Consider the following 9,645-nt stretch of genomic DNA (forward strand, 5'->3'; position numbering starts at 1 on the left):
TGCATTTGTCACATGCACCGAATACAACCGGTGTGGACTTTACTGGGAAATGCTTTCTTACGAGCTCTTCCCAATGATGCAGAGTTAAAAATAATAATACAAATAAAAATAGTAAAACAAGAGGAATAAAATTCACAATAATTAAGCTATATACAGGAAGTACCACTACCAGATCAATGTGCAGGGGTACGAGGTATTTGAGGTAGATATGTACATAAAGGCAGGGTCAAAGGACCTGGCATCAGGATAGATAATAATAAGGTATTGGAGGTAGATATGTACATAAAGGCAGGGTCAAAGGACCTGGCATCAGGATAGATAATAATAAGAGTAAAATAAAGAACAGAGTAGCAACAGCAAATAATGAGTGTGAAAGTGTGAAAGTGTGTGTGTGTGTGCGTTGGTAGTGTATGTGAATGTGGGTGGGTTGTGTGTGAGAGTGTCAGTGTAGTGTGAGTGTGTATATAGTATTGTGAGTGTGCATAGTCAGTGCAAGATAGGGTCAATGCAGATAGTTTGTGTAACCATTTAATTAACTATTTAGCAGTCTTGGGGGTAGAAGCTGTCTCGGAGCCTGTTGGTCTGAGAGCCGATGCTCCGGTACCGTTTGCTGGACAGTAGCAGAGTGAACAGGCCTTCCTCTGACATCACCTGATATAGAGGTCCTGGATGGCAGGGAGGTCGGCCCCAGTGATGTATTGGGCCGCCCGTGCCACCCTCTGCTCTACATTATGCGAAAATGCTTGCATGTGGAAATCAAAATGGGACTTGCCAGACCCTATATGATCGTGCACATGAATAAATCAGACGTCTCATCAGATGAGTCATATTATAGATAAAACTTACTGTAATGTGAACTTGATGAGAACTTGATGTGTTCATAGGTTGTGAAAACCATACGTGGAATGACAGCTTAATTTAACCAACCACTTCTCCTTTTGACTGATAGTAGTGTGTGAACATGAACAATGGACAATGGTCTCTGTCAGAAATGTAAATCATCATATGAACAGTTATAGAACAGAGTGAAACTAATTATATAATACTATAGTTATATAATACTATAGGTATATAATACTATAGTTATATAATACTATAGGTATATAATACTATAGTTATATAATACTATGTTAGAGGAAAAGGAAAGGGAACCAATGACAAAAGGTTCAGCCTGAGCTAGTTGAATGTTGGTTATGTAAGAGAAGGTTACAGTTCCAATAAAAACATGAGGGGAGAAAGGATCTTCTATTTGGCAAAAAGGTTTTCCTCCACTCTCAGCGTTGCATCAGCATTTGCTTCCCATCAATGCATAAGAGTTTACTTCTAAACACATAAAACTAAATCAAATACTAACAGGAGTGAAGAACTCGTTTTTAATCAAGTGACAACTTTCAGTCAAGAGTGACAACTTCTAATAAATAGTGACAACTGTGCAAACAATATTTTGCTTTAACTTGCCTAAACATTGCATTTTAGTGTGATACGAGTCATCAACCATACGTTTCAATGTATTTCAGTCTCTACAAAACATAGAAGAAATAAAATAAAAAAATGGAAAGCACCTCCCAACCTAAAGTAACCTATATTCATCCCTAATGTGGTATAAGCCTGATACATGGAGTTATTTGGACAATTCCTCTGCAAAAGACAGACCAGCTGGCTCACTTCAAGGTGTTGATGTGCAGTAACACAACGCCACTGCTTCACTGCCAAATATATTATACCCATATCCCATACTCCCTCTTGCTTCTCCCTCTCTGTGCTCTGACTGCATGAATAATACCTCCCAAACAAGTTGTTTATTGAGAGACTGTAACTACTCAGAGAAACCTCTCGGTTCATTTCCAGCCAGCGAGTCATTCAAAAAAAAAAGGGTAAAACACTTGCCAATTCAGGTTGATCAAATAAAATAAAAGGTTATTTGTCACATGCTTCGTAAACAACATGTGTAGACTAACAATAAAAGGCTTATGGGCCCTTCCCAACAATGCAGACAGAAAATGGAAAAATAGTAGAAAAATAATATCTCAAGGAATAAATACACAATGAGTATTAATGTTGTTTTAGTGAGACTCTTCAATCATCCTGCAGCTGTCTGTGCAAAGGAGGTCACACTGCTTGCTTAGCGAGTACCATTTCCCCTGATTTGGCCTATACCTGGCATGAACTCGGGACCTATGCTTTGCTAGCAAATGTGACCGCCCTCCGGAAGCATCTTACCAGTCAGCACCACTCGAAAAGCTAGATATTAGCTGGCGCAAGTGGGGACATGTCAGGCTGAGGAGTAAGTTTCACACAATCCCATGTGATACATCCACCTGAAATAATATATCAGGTGATAATTCAGTATACTGTGGACATGCTGCATATCACTTCACCGCTGTCACACAGTGTGTTATATTCACTGGTCGTCCCTCTCTGTGGTGTTGGTAGCTGTCTGTTCCTAGTTCCTAGCCACACCAGTGGCTCTTGAATACAACTACAATCCTGACTTTTCTGCACACCCTCCTAGCTTTGTCAACAAAACAAAACACCGGCTGTGGGGTAGACAGTGGCACTGTTTCCCCTACTGCAGATTCCATCTTTAATGTCTCTGTTCTACTTTAATGCGATGGCCAAAGGTTCCAGGCCCAGAACGAACAGCAAGGGAGAGAAACATCCCTGCCTCATCCCCCTGTGGAGCCTGAAGCCATACCATTGGTTCTTTAGAAGCCATACCATTGGTTCTTTAGAAGCCATACCATTGGTTCTTTAGAAGCCATACCATTGGTGATGACTGTGGCAGTGGCCCCAGAGAACAGGGTGTTAATTCATCCTGTGAAATAGGGACAGCACCCATATGCCTCCAGGACTACTTGCTCTATCACCTCTCCCACCAGGACCGTATCTCGGTGTGGTAGGAGCAGACCAACTGCTATGCCACAGAGCTGCGGGAGTTCAAGCAGCAGATGGTTGCCCAGATTGAGCCCCTGGACAATGTGACCCTGAGGACAGACCTGGACCGTGTGGGGACGCGCGTGGAGCTCGAGATGGACTACCTGGAGACACAGAACGGGGCGCAGCCCTGCGTGGACCTTGACGACAAGCTGGTGGAGCAACAGGTGACCGTGGTGAAGGAGAAGAGCAAGGCCAAGTGCGACAAGGCCACAGGTGAGATGTGGCAGACATGGTGGCAGATGTGGTGACATACTGAGGGGACAAAGACACATGATTACTTACTAAGAGGATCATAGCAAGCCTAGTAATTAATTGCACCCACCTGGCATCCCAGGTCTAAATCCCTAGAGGGGAAGAATTAATTGATAAAAAGCAGCAGTGGAACTAGCTTCGAGGTCCATATTTGAATTTGCCGGGCATAGGCCTATTGAAAGGACAAATATATGAAGTAAACTCAGCAGTAGCGGTAATGTTAACAAGTCTTCTTCTACATGATGAGTGGAGATATAGTGGGCCACAGGTATGAGATGATGATAAACGTGTATGCAGGCCAAGTGTCTCAGCTGCTGTACTGTCATGTAACTAAGTTAGAAAATCAATCTACCCTCATATCAGGATTCTACTCGCAGAGGCACTTATTTAATAATTTAAGTGAATTTCATTCAATGTTGTGCTTAACACTTTTTGTTCTGCTCTAAAACGTTAAGGTTAGGGTTGATAACATATAGAACACCATCTGGTTTTCTTGGCAGGCATAATTATAAATCTAGAGCAGGTATTCAGGAAACTATTTACACTTGGTTGTTGAAGTACAGGAAGTGGGAGGACAGTTACTGAGTTCCTGTATGAGAGCATACTGATGAAGCACATAGATGAAGGACTGACTGAAGATGGGATGCTGATTCAAATATCATTCTCTAAATTATGCACCACTTTAATTGTAATATCTGGTTTCAGTTGCACTAGAGCAAAAATGAATAGGCAGTGACTAATTAGATTTAATAGCCTGTGATCTTTATAAATGTTGCCACACACTTGTAATTAAATCGTTTTTTAATTTAGCCAGTAATGAAATCAGATGAGTGCTGTTGCCTACTAAGTGGGCAGGTTCTTCTGACACAATCCGGTTTAACATCTGAACATACTTCAGAACATGTGAAAGGAGTGAAAATAAGCTAAAACATTTTTTTTTAAATGTAACTATCCCTTGAACTTCACTTAGTCCCTTAGTATCACTTTTGTTTGCTTTATCAATATGGTATGTTGTAGTTTGTCTCATGATATTGGTATAACAGATATCACAGTTGGACTGTAACAATGTCTACATTGTAATTACACTGAACCCGCTGTGTAATGTTAACAACCATGTAAAAAACATATTAGTCCAACTAAATTTAAAGTGGGACCAGGAAGGGTCATGTACCTCTCTTCTCCTCTCCCAGACTGCAGGGACATGATATCCAGCATCAAATCCATGAAGATTTTTAAGTGAGTAGGAGGCCCAAAGGGCATGTGGACCAAAGACGTGGGCAGCAGCTCGGGCAAGGTCTACGTCTTCAACAACACAGATGAGGACACCCTCTATGAGTTTGGCTCCATCAGGGACTTCACCGTCTCCTTGGGCACATCTATGGCCAAGACCATGAAGCTGCCATCCCATTGGCGAGGTAGCGGCCACATCGTTTACAACAACCACTCGTACTACCTATAGGAGGTCAAGGAGCCGCGGCTGATCAAGTACGACCTGTGGCGGACAGCGCTGTCTTCCCTGTCCAGGACCACGTCCCCGTATATGGCCTAACCCTGGAGACGGTCATTGACCTGGAGGCAGACGAGGAGGGCCTCTGGGCCATCTAAGTGTATGCCACCAAGGAGACTGAGAGGCACATCTCTCTGGACAAAATGGACGAGAACACGATGGACATCGAACAGATGTGGGACACGCCATGCCCGAGGGAGCCTTCATCTGCGGCACAGTGTACATGGTCTACAACACTGCGGAGCCCAGACGCTCGTGTGTCCAGTGCGTATTTGATGTCAGTGATATGGTGACCAACGACGACGCACCGCTAGTGTACTTTCCCAAGTACAATCTACTGGAGCTGTGGATCTACGCCTGGGGATGGCTACCAGATCCTTTACAAGCTGGCCATGAAGAGGAAACTGGAGGTATGAGCTCAGCAGCGCCGCCTAGTGTTGAGGTGGGTTTGAGATTTCTAACATCTGTACTGAGTAAAAGCCCAGAAATGTCTGTGTAGATGAAAATAAAACATTTTCACTGTCATGTTCAGGTTTGTTCAACTACAGATGCCGTGTCTGCATTTGATCATGCTGTTGCAGGAATTTGCCTGCACTACAGGAAATGCAATCTTGTAGTGTATCTGAGGTTTAAAAATGGCTTCCAATTTCCACTTTAAATTTGATTTGCCCGAACACATTTTTTTATCATCCCCTACAAATTTGTCAATTTATTATAATACACATGTCCTGTTGCTGCAGGATAATTTTATGCTGTAGCAAACTGGCTCAAATTAAGATCCTACTGTCACGACTCCTGCCGAGGGTGACTCCTCTCCCTGTTCGGGTGGCGCTCGGCGGTCGTCGTCACCGGCCTACTAGCTGCCACCGATCCCTTTTTCCTTTTCTGTTGGTTTTGTCTTTATTGGTTTCACCTGTGTACCATTAGTGATTAGTTGGGAATTTAAGCCCGTTTCCCCACCTGTTCTGTGTGCGGGCTTATTTCTGTCTTTCACTGTGATTTGTGTAAGTGGAACGTGTTTTGGGTCCTTGTATATTTTGATTACACCCTGTTGTTATTTTTGGGTGTATACTCTCTTTGACGGTGCATTTATTAAAGCACGATAGCAAACGCTCTTGTTTCCTGCGCCTGACTCCACACCCACTACATCAAGCGTTACACCTACATCTGCAGTTATGATTTTGAACAGTCCTTAATGTAATCAGATCATTGTCATATTGTATTTCCTGTCTTGACTACTAACATAAAAACAGTTCAGTGACAAAACCATCCATTTACTTTAGATATTGCTTGTTATTAAATATTTATACGATTGTAAAGATCTAGGGGCATGTGGACAGAGAAGCTAAAGTAAAAATAGTTCAGTTGTATCATTTTTGTTTTCTGTTTAGCACTTTCGAAAACCACATTTTACCTTTCACTGGCTATGCCTTGATGTTGAATAAAAACATACTTTGATGAAAGCGTGTAAGTTATTTTTCTTCCATGTTACAGTAAAAGAGGAACATCTGCAGTCAATTTGGAATGTTAAAACCAGAATCAACAACTTTATTGTAATTTCTTTAAAATACAAGGGATGCCTGGAAACAGTTGTTCCAAATACAAATGTTCAATACAAAAGTGGAAAGTTACTCTAAATTGCTTGAAAAAAACAGGAGAGTCCTTATTTTAAACACTTATCACAAGGCTGATGGTGCAAATCAAGCCAAGTCCTTCAACAAAGTACATGACATTGCCTGAACAGGAGACTATTGGCAAACACTTCACAGGTAATAGGAAAACAGAGCAGTGAAGCTGTAGTCACTGTGAAATTGAAACAGAAAAGTAAGTTCAGGGGGATAGTCATGTGGATAATATAATAAATATGTGATTCTAAATACAGTGCTATTATTGATGTCAGTATCAATGGGCATTATATACATATACTGTTGTACATGAAGTCCATACCTACAGTGTAACTTTAACTGTACTGCCACAAACCAAACCACATTGTTTGTAATGATGCTACCTATGTATTTAGCACGTAATGCAGCTACACTGAAGACATCAAAAATATATGATGGCCAGGTATGCTGTATGTTGTGTACATAAAACAAATAAAAATAAAGTAGAGGGATGAAACACTTATCATCCTGGAACATCCACTGTAATAAACCAACAATTATTTAAGTAACAATACAAATGTGTATAAAATGGTTCACTTCATAATACCCTGTTGATTGTTTTGGACTTGCTGTAAGATAGGGATCTACGCCTGGGGATGTAAGTCGTAGGGTACTTCAAGAACATCCTGCACTCAACAGCAGCAACTATAACATTTGACCTACTTAATATGATGTTGTACTGTATGTTCACAAGACTGCCATAACGCCCTGACCACACTTCAGACAGATACACATAGATGTATAAACACACCAGGCTGAGCTCAACTACAAAAATATTGTTGCAATAGTACTGATCCCACCAGACCCAGTATACACTATACATTCCATGACAAACTGGCTGTCCAAGAGGGCACAAGAGAAATGCGTGTGTGTGTGTTTACCTGTGTTTCTGTGTCTGTGTGCTGAGGAGATAATGTCCAGTGTAAACCGACTGTTATTCCAGAATAACTTACTGCACTTTACTTATTTTGAGGCACAGAATTTGTGGGTCTGGGACACTCCAATATTTCAGGCCTTGCTGCAGGGCAGGCTTCGTAGAGTAGTGTAGTATAAACTCTGGCTCCTCCCTCATGGACTAGACAGAAGTCTTGGAGAGGGGCAGGAGCCTTGGCTGTCAAAGCTTGCAGTGCGGGATTTCCACTGTAGGAGACATTTCACATGGTAAGATTAGTGTACCAACATGGAAATTGCTGTCACTGTTAGGAGTTTACCTACCATCAGAAATCCTAAACATAGATGGATATATATACAGTGCAATGGGAAGGTATTCAGAACCCTTGACATTGTCCACAATTTGTTACTTTACAGCCTTATTCTAAAATGGATTAAATAGTCCCCCCCACCCCCCCATCATCAATCTACACACAATACCCCATAATGACAAAGCAAAAACACTTATACATTTTTGCAAATATGTATTAAAAATAAAAAACTGAAATATTAAATTCATATAAGTATTCAGACCCTTTACTCAGTACTTTGTTGAAGCACCCTTGGCAGCAATTACAGCCTCATGTCTTCTTGGGTATGACACTACAAGCTTGGCACACCTGTATTTGGAGAGTTTATCCCATTCTTCTCTGCAGATCCTCTCAAGTTGTCAGGTTGGATGGGGAATGTTGCTGCACAGCCATTTTCAGGTCTCTCCAGAGATGTTCAATCAGGTTCAAGTCCGGACTCTGGCTGGGCCACTCAAGGTCATTGTCCTGTTGGAAGGTGAACGGTCGCTCCAGTCTGAGGTCCTGAGTGCTCTGGAGCAGGTTTTCATCAAGGATCGCTCTACTTTTCGCCATTCATCTTTCCCTCGATCGTGACTAGTCTACCAGTCCCTGCCACTGAAAAACATCCCCACAGCATGATGCTGCCACCACCATGATTCACTGTAGGGATGGTGCCAGGTTTCCTCCCAATGTGACGGTTGGCATTCAGGCCAAAGAGTTCAATCTTGGTTTCATCAGACCAGAGAATCTTGTTTCTCATGGTCTGCGAGTCCTTCAGGTGCCGTTTGGCAAACTCCAAGCGGGCTGTCATGAGACTTTTACTGAGGAGTGGCCTCCGTCGGGCCACTCCACCATAAAGGCCTGATTGGTGGAGTGCTGCAGAGATGGTTGTCCTTCTGGAAGGTTCTCCCATCTCCACAGAGGAACTCTAGAGCTCTGGCAGAGTGACCATCGGGTTCTTGGTCACATCTCTGACCAAGGCCCTTCTCCCCCAATTGCGCAGTTTGGCTGGGCGGCCAGCTCTAGGAAGAGTCTTGGTGGTTCCAAACTTCTTCCATTTAAGAATTATGGAGGCCACTGTGTTCTTGGGGACCTTCAATGCTGCAGAAATGTTTTGGTACCCTTCCCCAGATCTTTGCTTTGGCACAATTCTTTCGACCTCATGGCTTGGTTTTTGCTCTGACATGCACTGTAAACCTTATATAGACAGGTGTATGCCTTTCCAAATCAACTGAATTTACCACAGGTGGATTCCAATCAAATTGTAGAAACATCTCAAGTATGATCAATGGAAACAGGAGGCACCTGAGCTCAATTTCGAGTCTCATAGCAAAGGGTAAGAATACTTATGTAAATAAGGTATTTCTGTTTTTTATTTTTAATACATTTGCAAAGATTTCTGTCATTATGGGTTATTGTGTGTAGATTGATGAGGATTTTTCATTTTATTTAATCCATTGTAGAATAATGCTGTAACATAACAAAATGTGGAAAAAGGGAAGGGATCTTAATACTTTCCGAATGCACTGTATATACTGAACAAGATAGAAACGCAACAAGCAACAATTTCAAAGATTTTACTGAGTTACAGTTCATATAAGGAAATCAGTCAATTGAAATAAATGAATTAGGCCCTAATCTATTGATTTCACATGACTGGGGATACAGTCAGGTGGTCACAGATACCTTAAAAAAAAAAAGGTTGGGGCGTGGATCAGAGAACCAGTCAGTATCTGGTGTGACCACCATTTTGCCTCATGCAGCGCAACACAACTGCTTCTCGTAGAGTTGATCAGGATGTTGATTGTGGCCTGTGGAATGTTGTCCCACTCCTCTTCAATGGCTGTGCGAAGTTGTTGTATATTTTGGCGGGAACTGGAACACGCCGTCGTACACGTCAATCCAGACCATCCCAAACATGCTCAATGGGTGACATGTCTGGTGAGTATACAGGCCATGAACTGGGACATTTTCAGCTTCCAGGAATTGTGTACATAATTTGCGATATGGGGCCGTACATTATCATGCTGAAACATGAGGTGATGGAGGTGGATGAATGGCACTC

At 42.1% G+C, this 9,645-nt stretch overlaps 1 pseudogene; it reads left to right on the plus strand.

Annotated features, from left to right (window-relative positions):
• Positions 1 to 2,755: 2,755 nt before the first annotated feature.
• Positions 2,756 to 5,195, plus strand: LOC106583243 (olfactomedin-like protein 3A; annotated as a pseudogene).
• Positions 5,196 to 9,645: the final 4,450 nt, after the last annotated feature.

This window comes from Salmo salar, chromosome 22, assembly GCF_965601325.2.
Source record: "Salmo salar chromosome 22, fSalSal1, whole genome shotgun sequence".
NCBI lineage: Eukaryota > Metazoa > Chordata > Actinopteri > Salmoniformes > Salmonidae > Salmo > Salmo salar.